Source organism: Eschscholzia californica, unplaced genomic scaffold (genome assembly GCF_041429995.1).
Source record: "Eschscholzia californica isolate CP2 unplaced genomic scaffold, dmEscCali1.0.p SCAF_3, whole genome shotgun sequence".
Lineage (NCBI taxonomy): Eukaryota > Viridiplantae > Streptophyta > Magnoliopsida > Ranunculales > Papaveraceae > Eschscholzia > Eschscholzia californica.
The window spans coordinates 2,143,813-2,168,093 of NW_028238420.1; the positions used below are offsets into that span (position 1 = coordinate 2,143,813).

At 32.9% G+C, this 24,281-nt stretch overlaps 1 pseudogene; it reads left to right on the top strand.

The window, feature by feature from the left end:
- Nucleotides 1-15,813: 15,813 nt before the first annotated feature.
- Nucleotides 15,814-18,498, top strand: LOC147547616 (protein FAR1-RELATED SEQUENCE 9-like; annotated as a pseudogene).
- Nucleotides 18,499-24,281: the final 5,783 nt, after the last annotated feature.

Here is a 24,281-nt window from a genome sequence, read left to right on the forward strand (position 1 = left end):
TTATCTTGGAGAGGATTAATGGAGGAAGAAACTTGCTTTGAACATCCCATAGAAGATGTATCAAGAACTTCAAAATATTTTATTTGATGATTTCTAGGGTTTAGAATGTTTTTTTCCTCTTTATGTCTCTAACTTTGTTGTTGATTTTAGAGAAACAAAGTTAGTATGTATTTGAGATTAAGGGAAGATAAGTAAGAGAAGTGATAGAGAAGGAAAAAAAGATGAGATGAAAGTTTTTTTTCCAGAGAAGAAGAAAGAAGAGGGAAAAAAGAAATTAGTGTAAGTTATAAAAAAAAAAAATTGTGTTCCCCATAAAAAAATTTTCCCTAGAGATTTCATAAAGAAACATGGATTCCCCGGAGATTTTTCTTTATTCTCCAAAGCCGCGGCCCTTTTTTTAGTGTATTTACATTAAAAGATTTTATATCATCCGTCGGCTGTGATCCCAACCAAGTCTCTAAAATAAAATGGACGGTCAGACTTATCCCCTGGATAACCGACTAAGTTGTTTTAATATAATATATTTTTCTCCTCCAATAGCTATTTCTTAAAATTTATCTTTCAAAGTGCTCCTACACGCTACAAGTTAATATTTTTTTCGTCTCACCATTTTCGATTAACATTGATACTTGGGACCATTTACGGAACTATGCTTTGGCCAAGGGTGGTCATGACCCCTAACTTTTGAGTGACCCTTAACTTTTGAGTGCAGTCTACTTAAGTTCACGTGTGTCAAGGATTGCTATTAAACACTGGGTCTTGACCAATTATATTTGGTAAGTTATTTTTCGTGAACATGACCTTCTACGAGGGCACCACCAATGTATATCATATTCCATATTGCCATGTTAATTTTTTAATCATTTGATTGATGATCTCGCGAACGAACGTTTTAACCATCACTTTGACTCTTCGTGGAAACTTTGAGGTGCGTGAAAATTCAATTTTTTATATAGTTATCATCGTACTAAGAGTCTAAGATCATATTTGGCGGCTAATGATAGAAATGTATTATTTGTGGAGTAATTATCATCTAAAAACAGTATCCTATTTCTTTTTTTTTGTTGAAATACAGTATCCTATTTCTTAGCGAAAATAACTAATAGTTCGAAACAAATAAAAAGTCGTCATAATTAATGAAAAAAATCAAATTCTACTGGTACATCAGCCCCTTAATATCATATCCTGGTTCCTTCGCAGCTTAATTGGGATGGGATGAAACGACCCCCATATTGTCTGTATACATAAGGTAACGAATACCATGATGTTTGGTACACATTTTTTTTTTTTTTTTTTTTGTTGAAGAGAAATATATTAAGATAAAGAGTCTATTACAACATACAAAGTAGAAAAACAAAATTACAATAAGTAAAGTAGAAATACAAAATAGTAAAACTGAAGAAATTCATAAGATAACGTCGATTTTTCGAGCATTCTTCATTCTGTAGCTTGCAATTCTGGCGGCTCCTCTTGGGAATGATGTGCAATTTGATCTTAAAAGTCCTTCTGGTTGGTTGAGAGATGAAACTTCTATCTAACTTCCTGTAACATTGAAGATGGATTAAACATACATCCACAGTTTCAAGAAGAAACGAGGATGTCTGCAAGATGGAACCATTAGATGGTTCCGAGTTATCCCGCCAGTATTCTCCATATAAAGAGACCATATCCACTCGAGTTCTACATTGTAAAAACAAGTTAGATACCTGGAAAATGGGATCGCCGACATAGCCCGAGTATAAATACCCAGCTAATCCGACAAACGATCGCAAATGAATTGCGACAAGGGGTGGAAGTGAAAATGTTACGGAACTTTGATAAAGAGTTAAGTTTATTATATAACCAGATACAAAGGTAATCATCAAAAAGTGAGCAGGAAGATAAGAAACAAAAACAACATGGCAGAGGTGGAGATTGATGTTCGAAATATTGTGTCGTCTAGGATCGAAGGGAAAGTTGAGATGAATGCTTTTTATTTCTGGTTTGGTTGAGAGACAGAAGTGCCCAACAATTGTACGAATAATGTTCCTAAACTGCATAGGGTTAAAGATGGGTGAAACTAGGATGGATAGCCGTTCAACTTGATCGTCAGTATGTCGACTACAAGTTAACACTATGTAACTAGCAAAAGTGCTAAGATTGAGGTAGGTGTAAAGGTTCAACATGACTTGAAGACAGATGGAATCGAAATTCAGAAACTAGATTTTTTCTCCATCTCTATTATTCTCAAGAGATGGTGTAAAATAGAGATGTAAAGGTTGGAAGGGGTCTCCCCTTAGAGATTGATTTAAGTTCTATAAACAAGAAGTGATAGAAGAACTAAAGAGATTCAACAATATGATGCCCAAAAGAAACTATGAAACCAGGCTAATATCAAGCTTCTAAAATGCCCCTAAACTATAAATTCTAAGGTACCACCAAGGATTAGTAATAAAAGCCCAAATCTGGAAAACTAAAGCAAAGCTTTCATTTATCTAAACCAAAAGCCAGCAAGAGAAAATCAAAACCAGACTAAGGGATTTCTACTTCTAAAGAAACAAACATGCAAGAGATTTAAACTTCAAATCAGAAAATAGGGTAAAGGGAGTTTCTTCCCTGGATTGGAAGGGTTTGTTGTTTCTTCCCTGGATTGGAAGAGGCATTGCTAGCAGTGTCTTCTTCGCTGGTTTTCTTGATCGATCAGGGTTGTGTCTCAAAGAGCATGTCTTTACTGATTCGTCTCGATTAGTGATTGAGAACTAAGGTGTTGAAACCCGATCTGATCACCTTAGGTTAGTGTTTTCTAGATAACACTAATTGATGATTCTAAAGATTCCGATCTGGATAGATGATCTACTAGGTTGTTCTAGAGATCACTTAGTCGGTTAGGGTTTGAGAGGAAAAAAGAGAGAGAGAGAGAGGAAAAAATTTTGGGAAAGTGGGTGACGTCACCCCAGACTCTCTCTCTCCTAAAAACCTCCTCCCTCCGCTCCTGATGATGTTTGGTACACATGATAGCTATAAGAATCAATCACATTTCCAACAGAATAGAAGAGGGAACTCCAAACCCAAAGAGTAAATGAATTTGAGACTTTTTTTACTTAACTAAATCATCTACAAACAAAATTCATTCTCTCATTCTAGTTCCAACCAAACAAAACAATAAAGCAAGGTGTGAATAGTTTTACAGTGAGGAATTGTTGTTTTTTTTAATTGAGTGAGGAATTGTTGTTTCTAATAGCTGTGTTTTCTTTTTGCTCGCTAAACTTAACCGAGAGTTGCTTTGACGTGATATTCATACTTCAGAAGTGTTATTTCGTCGGGAGTGTTACAATGACAGAATCCTTGGCATGATGAGTCATTTTAATTAAAAGACAAAAGTTTTTCAAAGTTTGACTTTGATCTGGACCGTTCTTTTACTCGTGTGACTCATTGTGTCAAGAATCTTGTCAAAGATTCTTTGTACACTTAGCATTTCCCTTCGTAAAATTCACATCTCCAAAAGCAAATTATCGTAGGTACAATACGAACTGACTTGATTTTGTTCACTAAAATCCAAATATGAGATGCTTGTTCAATACAGGTCGACCACATCAGTCGTCGTGTTATGGTCCATCCCTGAATTTTGATGTGGTAGAACCAGATTCACCAAACATCTTCTTTCTGAGATTCTTGTCCAATCTAGGTCTACCAACCACATCAGTCTGTGTGATATATTGGTCAACCCACTTTAAAGTTGTTAATTCATGATTATGTGATAACCGAGAGATCAGTTGAAATAATGATACGACAATTTGATGTGCTTCTGTCGGAGAATCACACCCTACATCAATAAAGAAAGCCATAACGGTTATTGTATTAATCACCACAATTAACCCTGATAATCCAATTTACCCATATTTTCTTCTGCTTTCATTTATAAGTGAATATAGAGAGAGGTGCTAGAATCCCAGTCTGATCTGGGCCAAACAAAACACAATTTCTCTCTGGCAAGTAGTTTGCTCCTCTGGGAGCTATTTTTCCAAATTTATCCTTCACAATATAGTGTTGTTACAACTTAAAATATATGTTCTTTGGTCTTACCATTCTATTAATTTTCATACTTGAGATTGAATGAATCAACCTCCAAATCGTCAATATACGTATTGTAACCATACCATGTTTGCACGAGGAACTACATTCGTAATGATATTTAGTACGCATGATAGATATAAAAATCACATTTCCAACTAAAATAAGAGAAGAGACTTCAACCCCAAATAATAGATGGGGTTGGGATTTTCTTTACTTGACTAAATCATCTATAAACAAAATCGATAATTTCTCACCAATTCTATTTCTAACCAGAAAAAACAATAAAGTAAGGTATTTATAGAATTATGCTGCGAAATTGTTGTTTCTAATATCAGCGTTTCCTCCCCGCTCTATAATTAACATAACCGAGAGTTGCTTTGACATGATACTGGTTAACTTTTCTCCGTAAGCGTTATTTCCCACAATTTGGTCTTTAAAAGCAAATAATCTTAGGGATATTAGAAAGGGAAATGATAAAGTTACAAAAGAGCTTTTTCATCTAATCCCAACTAGCAACTATATATACACACATATATGCCCACTCGAGAATACTTACGGGACAGTAATTGGTGGATTACAAGCACCTAACCTGTCCATTTCCTTCTTTTCTCTGAATAAACTAGTAGTAGTAGTGGGGTGGTTAGACTTACAAAATGACTTTAAAAGATACCAAGCACAAGAAAATCTACTTGAGCAAAATGACTTCCCATATCATCTATGAATAACACAGGGCGGTGGAGGAGCAGGGAACTTAAACCTAGGATTGGACCTAGGGTGAGGAGGCTGAGGACCACTCCGCCAACCACCACCAACAAATCTTCCTGCCGGTAAGACCACCCTTTGGCCTGCTTCAACAACCTTGTTTTTCGTCGAAACAACTCTCCTTTCACGAATGATCATGACCTCCGGTCTTGCAAGAACAGTAGAAACAAAAAAGAGAACAATGAAAGCTAAAACCAGCTTCATCAAGAAAGATGAGAGTAAGATAGAGAGGAACAAGGATACGAATACGAAGTTGGAATTGTAATTGATAAATAAGAGTTTTAGGCTAAGGCCCACAAATAAAGCAACAATTTTTAAGAATAAACATTTTATATTAATGAATAGCAAAGTACAGTAAAAGAATGTTTAACTAGTCAGACACGCATTCATGTTTAAAGCTCACTTTTATAGTTTTTTTTTTTTTTTTTTTTTTTTTTGTTGTTGTTGAACTACATTTATAGCTATTTGAGTCAAAATAATATTTAAATTTTTTACAGTATGCAAACTATGTGATATGCTAATTTCAGTTTGCCTTGGTGTATTTTGGTTTTTATTGTATTGATTAATATTTAAAATTTTAACTGTATGCAAATCATGCGATATTAAAAATAATAGATAATAGGTATAAGAAATGAAGACTCGTTGGCTGAACATTAACAAAGAGGTACGAGAGATCGAAAAAATAGAAAAACAATAGATATACATAGTGATATTGACGACCTACATTAATGTGAAAGGCAATGTATGTTAAGAAAAATAACCTAATTTACTTGTTCAGGAATATGAAGATAAACGATGTGAATGTAAAAGCAGAGATGCCAAGATAATTTAACGTGACAAAAAACCCTCTAAGATAGAAGGTAAAAAACCAGACCTAGTCCAGAAATCTTCCACTATGATTAAATAATGGGTTACACAATTCTTCCCTAAAGCAATAGGGGATTAACCAATTCTTCAAGACGTGTAGAAACACCTTGGATAACAACTCCACCAAAACTATGGTGGATAAACTGAAGAAGATAACCACAAACTAAATTGCTTCACAAGATTAATAATCTCCTTTTCTTCAAACCAATATTCTCTCTTTCAATCTCTCTTGAAAGAACCACTTCAGAAATCTCTTTTTCTCTTATTTCTCTTTGTTCTAAAAGTTCTGAATAATCTCTTCCTTTTCATTCCCTTTTATAATGATAAACAGGGAGGTTTACCAATAGAAATAGGAATTCTTTTTTAGGCTTGAAAAATAGAAGTTTCTATTTTTTCCCCAACTAAAGGAATAAGAGAAATCCTATTTCAACTAGGAGCCCTTTATTATAAGGAGGGACCCCAACAATGTATTCCTTTCCCATTTCACCTTCTCTAAATCGTTCTCTTCATCTCCATCCCATTATTAGGGGATAATATTTGTTGAAAGATTTGGGAGTTACTATTGCTGCTTACAGGTTTGAAGTGAAGAATCATAACCCCCTTACCGTCACCCACCCCATCTCCATGTTCATCAGATACCTCTTCTTTTTCTCTCCCTCTCCTTTAAAATGGCTCATCCATTGCCCTATTAATTCAATAGAGCATTTTCAGTTACTTTCTCTCTCTACATATAAAGGATTTTAGGTTTATTTTAAGAGAAATTTAGTTGTCATCTCATCTACGTTCTCATTATATTAGATTTTTTTAACTTAAGAACAGCGTCGGATCCAGGATTTTCACTTAGGGGAGCGGATTTATATACCTAAATATTTTTTTTTTTTGCAAACACAGTAACTAATAAAATACTTATATTCATTAATTATATTAATAGATCAACGATTACAAACGCAATTGACCTCTACGAGAGTTCATATTTTGAAATGTTCGCATAATCGACTCATTGTCAATTTAACTAAAAACTTCTTCTTTCAATAAAGACTAATAAACTATCATTTAACCACGCATCACTCATCATGTTTCTTAAGCGTGTTTTAACTAGCTTCATGGCTGAAAAAACTCAACAGAGACAGTTGCAACCGACAATTGCTAAAGTGATAAGCAAATAAACTAAATGATATGTTTTATCCCTCTTAGTTTCCACCAATGTTCTAGCAAGAGATCCAATTCCATATAAATATGGGAAACCATCATTCTGCCTCATATCGCAAATGTAATAATCAAAAGCAGAACTAAGTAGCATAGTGTCAAGACCACTGAAATCTGATAGATAAAATTCAGCAAGACGCATCAACTTACTTTTGTCGAAACATGCCATGCAACGAAGCAACTCGGTATTCTTCTCAGTGAAACGAGCATTTAATTCTTAAAGTTGCATACCAATAATGGTATTGAAAATCTCCACTTGATAGTCTTTAGGAAAATTATAGTCATTTGGTTAGCATTTAATTCTTAAAGTTGCATACCAATAATGATATTGAAAATCTCCACTTTATAGTCTTTGGGAAAATTATGGTCATTTGGTTGAAATGGATCACGTTGTAAGTAGTAGTAGTAGTGTAACATAGTGTAACATAGTAGCATAGTGTAACATATATAGTGTCAAGACTACTGAAATCTGATAGATAAAATTTAGCTAGACGCATCAACTTACTTTTGTCGAAAAGGGCAAAACCTCTAGATGAACTCAAAGATGTCATACAACGAAGCAACTCGGTATTCTTCTCAGTGAAACGAGCATTTAATTCTTAAAGTTGGATACCAATAATGGTATTGAAAATCTCCACTTGATAGTCTTTAGGAAAATTATGGTCATTTGGTTGAAATGGATCACGTTGTAAATAGTGTCTACGAATTTCATCTCAGTAGTAGTAGTGATTTTGGTGTGGTTTGAGATGGATTTATAGTTTAGAGTTGAAGTTTGTAGGGGTTTAGGATAGATGAATTGAAGTTGTTAAGATTTATGGTAGATAAATTGAAGTTTATAAGATTTATGGTAGATGAATTCAAGTTTGTAAGGGTTTGTCAACACTTGGTTGCCCAAGTGGTTTAAAGTGTTGACATATACTCCAAAGTCCCTGGAGGATTATTAGGGTATAAATAATGTAGTTGGACTTTAGACTATAATTAGTTGCTCTTTAGGCCATAGTTTGTTTGGGCTTTAGTCATGTTCTTGTTAAATTTGGCAGAATTGTGCTTATCACATCTTTGATGTATCAATGTCATTATAATGACTATCGTACATCGTGGTCAAATTCCAAAAAAAAAAGTTTGTAGGGGTTTAGGATAGTTGAATTGATTTTATATAAATTTAAGATAATTAAATTTAATAATTTCAATAATAATTAAAAAATGTGTGAAGTTGGATTTGAACCAACGACCTTAAGATCACTCGTCCACAAGGCCACACCGTCAGTACTGTCAGGCTCTAGTTTTTGTTGTCTTTATAGCACAGTTTGATGTACAGTTAAGAACACAAATATATACAAACAAAAAATTTAAAATGCCTAAAGGAGGGACTCAAACTCATAACCTTACCATCGTGATGAATTGTAGTCTGTGTCTTAACCACTACACCATGGACTTCTTCATGTATTTACATCATTAGATACATAATTACATGTACCTACATATATAAAAAAAAATTGCTACTACTACATTTTTTTCGGGGGGATCCAGGGGGTGCGGCTGCACACCCTCGCACCCCCATGGATCTGCCCCTACCTAAGAAGACATTATAAGTTTTTTCCTTTATTGTAAGTACATTTTAAACATGTGATTATGTTTGATAGCTAATAATCGGAGTTCTATTTTAATTAAGACTAGGTAAAACCTGTGCCTTCGGTACGGGCACTTCCGCTAAGCATTGTATACGTTAGAAAGTCGTTGATCACTTGTTATTAAAATAAATGACATTATTTCTGCAAAAATAGACATTTTATTGTTACAATTATTTGATCTCCGCTTAACATGAACGAATCAAACCAAATGTTTGAGAATGTAAATCTGTAAAAGCAAATTATAGAAGAACAACAAATTAAAATTTATTGAAAACTTATAATTGCTTTCGCTTGCGATACAATCTGCAAAAATAATTTGTAACAAAATCATTATCAGACTGACACTTGTCATCGAGCTTCTTTGTATTTCTTTCGTCGACCGAGTTTCACTCAAACAGCCTATCTTTATGAATTCAAAAGAAAATATTCGATAAGAGTCCGCCGAAATTCACTCTTGTAGCCCATCTTTATGAATTCAGTGGACTCGTATTGAATTCACATAGAGGGCCCTTTTAACAAGAAAGGTGCCCCCTTAGAAAACTTCCCACAATGAAATTAGCTCGAACCAAGAGCATTGAGTTTGCCACTTATTTTTACACACAAACAATTAGATATAATATTTGGAAATTAGAAAGATTAACGTGTTACATGTATGAAATTATATAGAAAATATAAATGAAAATCCTCTCAGTAGACTCGTGTATGTCCTCCTCAATTTCTATGGCAACAACAATGACAACTTCTCATATTATAGAAGCTAGATAATTACATATACCCACATTCAAATTCGACAAACATAATAGTTGATCGAAATATCAATGACTTCTGATTTGGCAACTCGAGGGAGAACTTTTGAGAACTAATTCATTCCACTACCATCATCTCTATATCTCTAGGGAAAACCATCTTGCATTTCTATTTGTTAAATCTTGTCGTAAACAACAAACCTACCAAAAACTTTGATTCGGTTTTGAAATATTGATAAGAAGATTCAACAATACCATTAATAGTTTGTTGAATGAAGGATTTCAACATAAATAACAGGAAATCCATGTTGGACTCTTGCAATTGTTGAGAACAAAAACAATGCGAATACATTCACACCAGAAATAAGAGCAATCTGATTTATTTATTTTTGAAAACATCATTCAAACTTATCATTCAGTTATGGAGGTTCATCATTCAAATTGATCTTACCGATAAAATTGGTAATTAGAAAACGAAGGAAGAAAATTTAGTTACCCCCATTTGTTGACTTGAGCAGTAAAAGATGAATCAAGACGACCATTTTCCCTGTATACATACAACTTCAATTACGATTTATTTACTCAAATAATTTGAATCATTCTAACACAAATATTATGTCCAGCTGAAATTAGCAACAATCATTAATATGTGTCCACTAAATAAAATGGTTGGAACCAAAGAGATAAACATACTGATAATCTTGTGATTGATGAAACAGTTTTAACAAAGAGAATTTCTCGTACAATACAAGCAGAAGTAATTGAATTCAGTTTTTTTAGAATGACCATGGATTTTCGAAATACTGAAATAATTGGACCAACTTTAACATGGAGCAAAAATGAAAAATTAGAAAACATTCAATCTGTATTAAACAAAAGCAAATGAAACTTAGACTTTCTTTATTCTTCATAACCAATAATAAAAAAAGACACCCAAAAAACTTTTGATTCTTTATAACAAAAAAAACAGTTCAAAACGAAAAGGATGGACAAAGCAATCACGAAAAGAAAGAAAGTCATAATTATACCTTACTTTATTGTGATATGAAAGTTGAGACTAAAATTTGAGTTCAGTGGAAGCAATGAAAGTTTTTAGATATGGAGAATAAACAAATAGGAGGAACGTTTTGAAAGAGTGGGAAATGAAGAGAGGGCATTAATTCTTTAATGACAAATATTAATTGGGGTGAAATTTATTTGGAGTTTTATTTTAATCATTAATGTTGGATTGAAGTTTTAGTGAGGGAGAGATAGATCCAAAGGTCATTAGAGCTAAATCCAAAGGCCATTAGAGTTGCATCAAGATTTTGCAACTATGATAAAACATGGTGATTTATGTTGATCTGGGACGGACGGTCGAATTTATCTTTTGGTTTGTCTCAATCAACACAAACCTTTGAGTTTGTCCCAGTCAGCACTCATCATTCTATTTTATATAATAGATAATAGATTGGAACTTTGTTTCATACACTGCAAGAAATGTGTCTTCTAGTAATTTGATTTTTAAAATGTGTTCTTTTTATTATTGTTCTTTAATGTTTGCAAGTTTCATCCTAATGAAAACATACTATTTTGATTATTGTGTATGAAATTACGTAGATAAGGTTTCATATAGGTCTTTTGATTTGGATAGTATTTTTAAGCATTTGGTTTCTTTAAAAGAGTGGTCTAATTTGGGTTTATTGGTTGTATTTCAGTACAAGAATGTTTTTTTATAATTTGCTTAGAAGTATAAACGATTTAAGATGTTTTTTTCATTGTAACATGAATGTTTTTTTCTATTTGTCCTCTTTTTATCGAAGTAAACCTTTCAAATAAGTGGTGCTGTTTTGTTGTAGAATAAAATAATTCTCGAAAGTGTTCTCTATATGAGATTGTCGATTCGTTGGGTACCTAATTTGTTAATTATTTTGGCGATGATTTTATGTAATAAAAAACCGATGATAAAATTGTAATTTTCTATCATCTATCTTTGTTTGGCTATTACGGTGTATTGTGGCCTCTTTAGATGGTTTTGTGGATGTAGAATCATTAATAAAAAGAAATCTCTAAGTCTATCATGGTAGACTCTCTCTACGCGTGTGCAGTCAAAGATTAAATTCACTTGAAAAAAATACCTGACACTCTTTGCAGAATAAGCTAGACCATTTGATTTTGCATATTCTTTATTACGAGATTTATGAACATTTTGAAGTATGAAAAACATCGAATTTAAAGATTGAAACTGTTGGAACATAGTAAAGTTTTTATTGTATAATAAGTTAGACAATTTGATGATGGTGTTTTTAACACAAGGTGTTACGAAGAACTAAACTTTTTATTGTATCATTTATTTATTTGATGTTTTTTATATTATTTAATATGATTTTAACTATGCCTTAGAGATGGGCTTTCAACAAAAAAGGTTGTCTGTATATGTGAAATTAAAGATTGTGAGATAATCGGAGATATAAATTGTAATAGTGAAAACGATAATTTAACGTGGTTCGATCGGTCGGATAATCACGGCCTACAACCACAAAGAGAAAATTAATAAAATTTATTGATAATCACCACAATTGTGAGTTTGATTCGTTATATTATTCAGACATAACTGAATAATGAAAGAATTTTTTAGTCTTAGGTCCAAAAATAGAGAGTGTAATTAGTCATACATCCACTCATAAATCAATAAACACTAGAAGACCAAAATAAAGCTTGAAATGAAAAATAAGTCCAAAAATGTATTTTTTGGTGGACCCCATGCTTAAAGCTATTTATTTTCTCCTATTATTACCCTTTTATAAGTATATTTTAACTTATAGAAAACCAAAGGTTTTTGTGGTTGAGTTAATAAATATATTATTTTCATTAATTTTAAGAGTGAAAACCTACGGTAAAAATTTCTTCTCAATATTTATTTCTAAAGTTTAGTTGCCAAGACCAACATACCAAATTAGTTTTTTTTTGTCCTAAAAATGAGATTCACTTCTCTCTCCCTCTCTCACTATGTTTTTTTTGGGGATTGGTAAAGGGAGCTGGAAATTGTTGTTGGTGAGATGTAGTACAAAATCAATTTTTTTGTACTACAGCTCCCCATACCAATTTGGTATTAGGAGCTATTTTTTCGGATTTGAAATTAAATAATGAAATAAATATGGATTAGAAAAAATAATTACGCAATTTAAAAATTTTAATAGTAATTTTTCTTTCCTTTCCTATGTTTCTTAGACCCTAAATATTTCAACAACAATACCTATCTTTTCTTTTTCACAATCACGTTACAAAACAACCATTACCGATATCTCAAATTATTTATGATGTTGATTCTTTAATGGAGGAAAAAGATATTTTTCACTCGAACCAACCTCAATCAAACAGTGTTATTATAGATGAAGATATCTCTCAAGATGTAAGGAATTCGCAAGATAAATATTTTCGGTTAAATTTTAATTCTCTTTTTTCCTTCAACTTTAAAATATATCCAAAAAGAGGTAGAAAGTTTCGGTTCGTTCAACAATTTCCTTGGGGAAATTTTTGTAAAATTTCACCCTAGGTTAGGGAAAAAAGTAAAATAGTTTCTCTATTCGTAAAATTTTTCTATTTAGAAAAAAGTAAAATAGTTTCTCGATTTTGGTCGATGTCTTCTTCATTGGGGAAAATATTTGGGAAGAAGTTGCCGGAAATTTGTAATTGATGAAGGAAAGAGATTGCAAGAGGAGAAGTCGGAGGGAGATTGAGAGAGTCGAATTCAGAAGAGAGAACGAGTGAAAAAAGAAGAAAACGCTTTTCTTTTTGTTACTGTTGAGATATTTGACTATATTACACTTGAGTCCTTCAAATTATGAGTTTTACATTTAAAATCTGTAACATAGAGGGTCTTTAAAATAATAATCCAAAAGTCTTATCTCCCCTTACTAATCTGTATAGCTCCCCAACAATAATTTTCGGCTCCCTCTACCAATCACCTTTTTTTTTGAATTGTTAAGCGTGCCTCGAACCCTCTCTCTCTATGTTCTTACAATATTTTCATCTCTACAAACTATTTTGTCTTGAAAATCGTTATCAAAATTATATATAAGTTGATTAAATTTTGAATCTTCTTCAAACATTTATTTAATTTTAACGACATACTTAAATGTAACACCTTACGAAAAAAAATTTATCATTGCAGTCTTATTTTCATAAAAGATACTACATAATATAAACAGATATTTATTTTGTTGACATATTCAGTATTTTTATAACATTTATTGATTCTATTAACATAATATGCGTAACATATGTTTTGTATTAGTTAGATTATGTGAATAAACGTTTGATTATTTATCTAACATCTTATTGATTCTAACAACATTCTTAGATATAACAGAATTTAAAAAAAAAAATCAAAAAACACAATTATATACTTACACTCAAAAACACTTCCGAGTTTTTAATACAACTTAGGTGATGAATCGAGTAACAACAACATAATAATGTATCGTATGTTTTCTAACATACTTACATTATGTTAGCCAAATTTTGATATTTCTCTAGCATTTCTTTGATTCTCCTGTATTACTTAAATTAGGAGAAAACATTTGAATATTTCTAGAATTTTCTTTATTCTTTTTACACGTACTGCATTTACATTTTTATGGATAGTTATTAAATCATTGAATGGATTTCAGTGATGCAAACTCTTATGGTTGTTACGTTAAATAAAAAATAACTAAGACAGATGCATTATGTCTAATGTTCATCCACGTCGGTCAAGAGTTTGAGTGTGGGGTTCAAGCCTTCCGAGATGTTCTAGGCCATTACTCTATCAGTAGGAAAAAAATTTTTTATAAAGAATGATCGATATAGGGTGACTGTTGGCTGCAATGGAGATGGGTGTCCTTTCAATACTTTTTTAGCATTTTATTGATTCTAACAACATAATATACGTTGTTAAAAAAATTTATACGTTGTTAAATTTTTTTGTAACATTTCATTGATTTTTGCATAAATTTTGACAATCCTACCAACATCTTCTAAATTCTAAAAAATTCATCATATTTTTACAAACACAAATAATTTGGATTTAACAACAATAGAAGTATATAGACATTCCGTAAAGTTTTACATTTTTATTCTTTTAAATCGATGTTTTCGTATCATTCAACGTTTACGTATTATGTAAAGGCACATGTTACCCGATCATGAAACAGATGTTAGTGAACAAAATTCTACAATCTCTTATATGAAATGAGAAATAACTAAGAAAGAGTCATGTCGTGATGCCATCTTCACCCATGTAAGTAAAACATTATGAGAGGTGATTTAATGAGCTCAAGCTCATACCTAAGGGTATGAGCTTGAGCTTATTACCCGTTGAATTTTCTAGATATCCTCAAAGATATCTACAAAATAGTACCTTCCTATATTAAATGAGTGGTTTTTGAAGTAAAATAATAAGGCACATCCTACTTCCCTAATTACATAAAGTGTCATCGAAATTTTGGACAGAACGTGATTTTCAATGGCGAGTAGTGGTTGAAGAAAAATTTCTATTGGGGGGAGATATTGAAGTTTGTATGTAACAATTTGTTTCTATTTGACAAAACCATGAGTATTTTTATACACAGAAACTTGAGATTTTATTTCTTTTTAATTTATGGAGTTTCTGTTTTCTTCTTTCATTATTTTAGAGAGTTTCTTTAACCAAAAAATCATAACAAATTAAATTGCAATACGATTTTAAATTTTAACTATACAAATTTTTTTTCTTCTTCTTCACAGATTCTCACAGTAATTAGGGTTTTTAATAAACAAACTCGTCTATCTTCAAGAACAATGCTTCCACAAAAAAGTATGTTTCTCAATATTGATGAGGATGAATCCCTGGAATAAATATTGATAGTGAGAAAAACGATGAGATTTACAGTACACATGAGAGAGATGATGAATGTAAATTAAATCATGAAATCAAAGAAGAGCATGCAGAATTAGATATACATATACTTGAAGAAGAATGTGATGATATTCATAATGAGATAAATGAATTAAGGCCATATGTTGGCATGGAATTTGAATCTTCCGATGAAGCTTACAACTTCTACAACCAATATGCATTCAAGATGGGATTTAGTGTGCGAAAGTCTTCGACCAGTAAGTCTAATCGCACCAACACAACAATAGGTCGTAAATATTGTTGCTCACTACAAGGATTGTGTAATTCTAATACATCTGATAATTTCAAAGACAAGAAAAAAAATCGTTGTGAAACAAGAACGGATTGCAAAGCAATGATTTTTATAAGATTGAGAGCGGAATCTAAATGGGAGGTCTCTCAATTTGTAGAAAAACACAATCACAATCTTGTATCTCATAGCAAAATACATAAGCTTCGATCACATAGAAAGATAACAGAAGGTCAAGGAGTACTTTTGAATAACATGCGTTCAGCAGGTATGAAAACAAATCTTGTGATGAATGATATGGCGCGTGAAGCTGGATGTATCCGCAATGTTGGATTTACAAAAAGGGATGCGAGAAATTTCTTTAATGCAAAGAGGAAAAAAGAGCACGGAAAGAGTGACGCAGAAGCTTTACTTGATTATTTTGAACGTCAACATATGGAGAACCCATCATTTTTTATTCTATCCAAGTTAATTCAGAAAGTCAAATAACAAATTTCTTTTGGACTGGTGCTAGGTCAAGGATAGATTACCATTACTTTGGAGATGTTGTTTGTTTCGATTCCACATACGGAACTAATAGATATGACATGCCTTTTGTCCCAATTGTTGGCATCAACCATCATTACCAAACAATATTATTTGGTGGTGCATTCTTACTGATCAATGAATGATAAACAACCATAAGTGATTCTTACTGATCAGGGATCTGCTATTGGGGGAGCCATTGCGAGGGTTTTACCAGGTACGCGACATCGTTATTGTTTATGGCATATATGTAGAAATGCAATGAAGAATTTACCTCATATTATTAATGACCATAAGAGTTTTACTCGTGACTTTAATAATTGTTTGTACGGAAACGAGACAATTGAAGAATTTCACTCAAATTGGGAAGCAATGTTGAAAAAATATAGTTTAGAAAACAATAATTGGTTGACAAGGCTATTTCAAAAAAAGAAAAGAAAAATGGGCATCAGTTTATACAAGAGATATATTCTGTGCAGCAATGTATACAACTCAACGTAGTGAGAGTATCAATTCCTTCTTCGATGGGTACTTGAAAAAGAGTTTTCCTTTAGCTGAATTTATTAAAGAATATGAAAGGGCGGTATTAGCTAGAAGAGAAGCAGAAAATGACGAAGACTACGAGACCAATCATAAAATAAGGGTTTTGAGATTTTCAATAAATATTGAGAAACAAGCAGCAGAAATTTACACAAGAACTATCTTTCAAAAATTTCAAAGTCAACTTTTCGAGGGTATTTCATGTCGACATGAATTGGTAGGGAGGGAAGGCACAAAATCTAGATATCTTCTATGGAGATCAAAATACAAACAAGCAACACGTATGGTCATTTTTTACTCTCTTGATATGACTACAAGCTGTAGTTGTCAACTTTTAGAATTTGCGGGCTATTTTTGTAGACATGTTCTTAAGATTTTTTTAGTTGAAGATGTTCAAAGTATTCCAATCCAGTACATACTAAAGAGGTGGACAAGATATGCAAAATATGGACCGGTGATTGATGAAAAAGGTAAAGAAGTGATAGGTGACTTGAATGAAAGTGTTGCTATTAGATATAGTAAACTTTGTCAAGAGACAATTAATATTGCCGCTAAAGGTGCAACATCTATTGAATTGTATAAGGTGACAATGAATAGCTTACATAATGCTTTGAAAGAAGTCGAATGTGCAATGAAGAATGAGATCACTAACATATCTAAAGAAAATATAAATAACAATTCATCTAAGGAGAAAATGAAATTGTTAGAACCACCTATTGTCAAGCACAAAGGCCGGAGAAAAAGAAAAAAAAATCTTTGATTGATCAGTTACCGAAGAAGAGTGTTGTTCAAACTGTCAAAAAAATCTGAACGGGTTGCAAGGAGGTAATGTTAATTTATTGTCCCTAATAACTTATTTATCTTGACATAGTGTGTTATAATATTGACAAATATTATTTGAAATTTTTTGTAGCTCATATGGCATGCAAACAACAACAAAAAAGATTCCTCATATCACAGAAAAAGAAGAAAATTCAGAAATCTTTCAACACCCAATCAGGTATTAATTATAAGATAGTACAAATTTTATTAGAGTCAACGAAAAATCTTACTGACTAATAAATTATATTATATGTCGTAGTGGTAATGATAGACACATACTTTCTAGCACAAGCAATGACATTCTAATGAGTTAGGTAACAATATTTTTAAGTTACACGTAATTCGATTTTTTTAAAATTTGCTAATGATCTTCGTTATTTGAAGGGTCCCTACGTAGTTGATGCTTATGCAGTGAATAAGAAGAAAAAAATTCTGTTACCAGACCTTAATGAGGATCTTCCACCTGAAACAAAAGACAACACCTCACAGTGGGATATGGATTTAATCTCACTCTACTCCGATATTGATAAAGATTTTGGTCAGTTGTTTAGTTGTCATAACCTAAACACAAAGAAGACGGGTTATGTTAGTCAAAATCTCACATTAAAAGATGTGTCCGATGAATGGGTGTTAGAGAGTTTATTGTCCGAGTTGGGAGTAAAGGTTAAGCAACATGTCATTGAAAGGTTAGAGGATGTTTTAGGTTGTGGATACAGGTGTTGTGCAGAATTTTTTGACTTGGACAAAGAAGATGGACGGGTAATTGTCCGTAAGAAAATGCTTGAGACACTAAAAGAAGATGAAGTTCTATTCTCTGAGCATTTGGGTGTTGATCAGTACATATATATTAGAGAAGTACTTGACTATTTTGAAGAATATTGTGGTAAGGGGCATTGGTTTACTTTACCTGATATGGGTTGTTTATTTGCTACTACTTTCAACTGTGTTTTGTGTGTGCTATCAGAAACTCAAAATGTAACATATCCGCCGCTTATGGGAGGTATTCCAGAAGAGCCAAAGATTATTGCAATTGTGATATCCGGGAAGAAAAATCACTTTGTCAAGGCAATTCTAAAAGAAAATGCTCCAATTCCACATATATATATAGGTTGGCATCGATATTGTCTACCTTGTGCATTTGAATGGGCACATTGGGTTGGACCCAAAAGTGAGGCATGGAATTCTCTAGTAGCTAATTAATTTTCTCAAAAATTTCACTAATACTTTGTAAAATTTATGAGTTCAATTTCCAACTAATTTTAATTTATGAACTATATGATTATGGTCTAACATTGTTAAATTTTTTTATGACCAACTTCTATAGTATTTTTCTTTTCTAATTTATTGTAGTTTGGCACATGTAATTCTAGAAATAATTTGTTTAATGGATTATCTCCTCCCAATAGAATTTTTTCTCCAACTATGACTCACCATTGAAAATCACGTTCTGTCCAAAACTTCGATGGCACTTTATGTAATTAGGGAAGTAGGACGTGCCTTATTATTTTGCTTCAAAAATCACTCATTTAATATAGGAAGGTACAGATGTACTTTTATTTGTAGATATCTTTGAGGATATCTAGAAAATCCAACGGGTAATAAGATCAAGTTCATACCCTTGGGTATGAGCTTGAGCTCATTAAATCAGACCTCAAACATTATATGGATATACTCAAAGATAATAAAAAAAAAATATTATCGACATCATTGTGGTAATTCTAGCATGTCTGTGATATCTTTTAGTATTTTTCATTAACTCTGAACATTTTTAACGTGTTTCAAGATAATAAAAAAAAATATTATCGACATCATTGTGGTAATTCTAGCATGTCTGTGATATCTTTTAGTATTTTTCATTAACTCTGAACATTTTTAACGTGTTTCAAGATATTTGAACTAAACTTAAAGTAATTAAAATTAAGAGAAATTCATTATAACATTATCCATTACAAGAACTAATAACGTAAAGAGTTTTTGTCATTTTTCCTTCAATTCATCCAGTAACAACCAAGTTAATTCAACCCTCTTCTTTTGGAGTTGTTGTTAAATCTTTGACTAACATCCCGTGTGAAAAATGCTTATAGTTATAATCGACCAAAAGTTCATCCACGTGAAAAATCACATAAGTACAACCACAATCTCGTATGTAAATTTGTAAAATATATTAGTGTTCAAACAAGTGTTTGCAATTCATGGAATAATAAAATATAAAAACGTAATTATACATTTTGCAAACGACGGAGGGACGGGAGAGAGACTAAAATGGAGGGATGAATAAAATTTCTCTTGAACAAAATTGGGGAGGCTCTTCCCATTAACTTTTTACTATGATGCGTTTCTTCCATAGGATTCCCGTCTTTAGAAGCAAATAGTCTTAGGGATAATAGAAACCAGTTTAACTTTATTCACTAATACTCAACAAAAAAAACTTTATTCACTAAATTCCAAATATAATAGATATATGCCCACTTGAGAATGCTCAAGGGACAGTAAGTGGTGGATTACAAGCACCTAACCTGTCCATTTCCTTCTTGTCTTTGAATGGGCTAGTAGTGGGGTGGTTAGACTTACAAAATGACTTCAAAAGATACCAAGCACAAGAAAATCTACTTGAGCAAAGTGACTTCCCATATCATCTATTAATAACACAGGGAGGAGGTGAAGGAGGGGCCTCATGATAACGATTTTCCCTAGGGTTCGGCGGCTGAGGACCACTGCTAGAACCACCACCAACAAGTCTTCCTGCCGGTAAAACCACCGTTTCGGCTTCTTCAACACCCTTGTCTTTCATCGGAACAACTCTCCTTTCACTAACGGTTACGTCCTCCGGCCTTGCAAGAACAGCATAAACAAAGAAGAGAACAATGAAAGCTAACACCAACTTCATAAAGGAAAGATGAGAGAGAGAGAGAGAGCAAGGATATGAATACAAAATAAGTTGGAATTAATGGTGTTAAATTCATTGATTTTTGCATAAATTTTGACAATCCTACCAACATCTTCTAAATTCTAAAAAATTCATCATATTTTACAAACACAAATAAGTTGGATTTAATTATAATGGAAGTATATAGATATTCTGCAAAGTTTTACATTTTTATTCTTTTAAATCGATGTTTTCGTATCATTCAATGTTTACGTATTATGTAAAGGCACATGTTACCCGATCATGAAACAGATGTTAGTGAACAAAATTTTACAATCTCTTATATGAAATGAGAAATAACTAAGAAAGAGTCATGTGGTGGTGTCATCTTCACCCATGTAGGTAAAACATCATATGGATATACTCAAAGATAATAAAAAAAAATATTGTCGACATCGTTGTGGTAATTCTAGCATTTCTGTGATATCTTTTAGTATTTTCCATTAACTCTGAACATTTTTAACGTGTTTCAAGATATTTGAACTAAACTTAAAGTAATTAAAATTAAGAGAAATTCATTACAACATAATCCATTAGAAGAACTAATAACGTAAAGAGTTTTTGTCATTTTTCCTTCAATTCATCCAGTAACAACTAAGTTAATTCAACCCTCTTCTTTTGGGGTTGTTGTTAAATCTTTGACTAACATCCCGTGTGAAAAATGCTTATAGTTATCATCGACCAAAAGTTCATCCACGTGAAAAATCACATACGTACAACCACAATCTCGTATGTAAATTTGTAAAATATATTAGTGTTCAAACAAGTGCTTGCAATTCATGGAATGATAAAATATAAATACGTAATTATACATTTTGCAAACGGCGGAAAGACGGGAGAGAGACCAAAATGGAAGGATGAATAGAATTTCTCTTGAACACAATTAGGGAGGCTCTTCCCATTAACCTTTTACTATGATGCCTTTCTTCTATAGGATTCCCGTCTTTAGAAGCAAATAGTCTTAGGGATAATAGAAACCAGTTTAACTTTATTCACTAATACTCAACGAAAAAAAACTTTATTCACTAAATTCCAAATATAATAGATATATGCCCACTTGAGAATGCTCAAGGGACAGTAAGTGGTGGATTACAAGCACCTAACCTGTCCATTTCCTTCTTTTCTTTGAATGGGATAGTAGTGGGGTGGTTAGACTTACAAAATAACTTCAAAAGATACCAAGCACAAGAAAATCTACTAGAGCAAAGTTACTTCCCATATCATCTATTAATAACACAGGGAGGAGGTGAAGGAGGGGCCTCATGATAACGATTTTCCCTAGGGTTCGGCGGCTGAGGACCACTGCTAGAACCACCACCAACAAGTCTTCCTGCCGGTAAAACCACCGTTTCGGCTTCTTCAACACCCTTGTCTTTCATCAGAACAACTCTCCTTTCACTAACGGTTACGTCCTCCGGCCTTGCAAGAACAGCACAAAAAAAGAAGAGAACAATGAAAGCTAACACTAACTTCATAAAGGAAAGATGAGAGAGAGAGAGAGAGATAGCAAGGATATGAATACAAATTAAGTTGGAATTAATGGTGTTAAATAAGGGGTTTTAGTTCAAGGCTCAAAAAGGAAATCAACCATTTCTAAGAATTAAACATTTTATATTAATCATTCAAAATTCAAAAAGTCATAAGGAAAGAGATGTTTATCTTTTTTGTTGAAGACAGCAGAGAAATGTTTAACCAGTCAAAACCGCGTTCATGTCTAAAGCTCACTTTATGGCTACTTGTTCAAAATAAATATCTATTAGGGAAGTAAACAATCTAAAAACATTTCATCACAAAAAAAAACAATCTAAAACCACCTAACTATATCAAGAAAATCTATGGGATAGGGCTATTTCAGTCAAAATATGTCTATATATATATAGATAATTTAAATTATTTGTATTAATTAATATTTTAAATTCTTAACAATATGTCAACTATGCTATATAATAATAATAATAATAATTTGTATACAGTTTTGTTTGTTTTAAAAACTGCATACAAATTTAGTCGGGGTGTTTTAAACCCTTACACTGTCCTTTTAATAAATTCAAATCAATAAAGTCAAACGTAGTTGATTTACACTAGATTCGAAAATAGTTATCTATACAGAAAAAGTTTTTTTGTTAAGTTATATAAAAAAATTGGTTGTCCATGTATTTGCCACCATAAATTTGGTCATGTTTGAGTTGGGTTGTTGGGATTATATTTGAACACCCCGACCTAAATTCGAATTACCAAAATTTTCTTCTGTTTTTATTTACAAGTAAATACATTATACATAAATAGGTACCCGAATCCCAGTCTCGTATGTGCCAAACGAAACAGGATATCTCTCTGCCAAGTACGTTACCCTTTAATGAACTATTTCTTGAAATTTTGTGAAATAACAAGAAACAGAGAAAGCAAATAGACCTAATGGTCTATGTGAGTTCGTGTGAGATAGAGAGAGAGAGCCGAGAGCTAGAGATAGAGAGGGAAAGTAATTTAAATCTCTGTATCTTATTGATAATTGGATTGTTTACATTGTGTATATATATATAGGTGAGTATAAAGGATAAGTATTAGTATAAGGAATCAAATCTAAACTAATCTAGTTAGTTAGGAGACTAAGTCAAATACAAGCAAGTGATATTAATCCTGTTCATGCCATGCAATCGGGCCATGCATCTTCTCGCCATATCATGCAATCGGGTTCGGGTCATGTAGTTGACCCGTAACACTCCCCCTCAAGTTGGAGCGGAAATGGAAATGATGCCCAACTTGCCGATGATCTTCTGGAAAGAGTCGCTTCCTAATGGTTTTGTGAAAATGTCAGCAAGTTGTTGTGATGTCGGTGTGAAGCAGGGAGCGATGAGTTTCGTCTTTATCTTCTCACGAACCAAGTGACAATCAATTTCTATATGTTTGGTACGTTCGTGAAAAACCGGATTGTTGGCGATGTATAGAGCAGCGCGGTTGTCACAAAAAACGGGCATAGGATCAGAGTGATCAATACCAAGATCGTGAAGAAGATATTTCAACCATTGGAGTTCACAAGTGAGAGCGGCCAGAGCTCGATATTCTGCTTCAGCCGATGATTTTGCAATGGTGGGTTGTTTCTTGGATTTCCAAGAAAGAGGGCTAGATCCTAGGAAAGTAATGTAGCCAGTAGTGGATCGTCTAGTTGTAGGACAACCGGCCCAGTCAGAATCACTGTAGCCGGAGATATGGAGAGAACTAGTGGAAGATAAAAAAAATACCTTTACCAAAAGATCCTTTTAGGTAGCGCAGGACTCGATGTGCGGCATCGAGGTGAGAAGTACGAGGATTCTGCATGAACTGACTTAAGTTGTTTACAGCATAAGTGATGTCCGGACGTGTCACTGTGAGGTAAATTAGACGACCAATGAGTCGGCGGTAAATAGCGGGATCAGGGAGGAGATCACCATCATCAGGACCCAATCGCGATTTTTGATCCATGGGAAAAGATGAGGGACGTGAAGCAGTGAGACCAGAATCTTCAAGAATATCCAAAATATATCGTCTTTGACATAAAAAGATTCCTTTAGAAGAGCGGGAGACCTCAATACCAAGAAAGTATTGGAGTTGACCAAGATCTTTGAGAGAGAATGTTTGATCGAGAAAAGATTTTAGATTAGAAATAGCATTGGTATCATTACCAGTAATGATAATGTCGTCAACATGAACCAAAACATAAAGAGAGACGGATGATTTCGTGTAAGTAAAGAGAGAATAATCGGCAAGAGACTGAGTAAAACCTTTTTGAAGTAAAACTGAAGAGAATTTGGAAAACCATTGACGAGAAGCCTGTTTTAGACCATATAAAGATTTATGTAATTTACAGACCTGACGCTCCCCCTTAAGAGAAAATCCGGGTGGAGGTTTCATATAGACTTCTTCGTCTAAATCGCCTTGGAGAAAGGCATTATTAACATCTAGTTGATGTAAGGACCAATTTTTGATAGTTGCTATAGAAAGTAGTGCACGAACAGTAACAAGTTTGGCAACTGGTGCAAAGGTGTCTGTGTAATCTAAACCTTCAACTTGAGTGTATCCC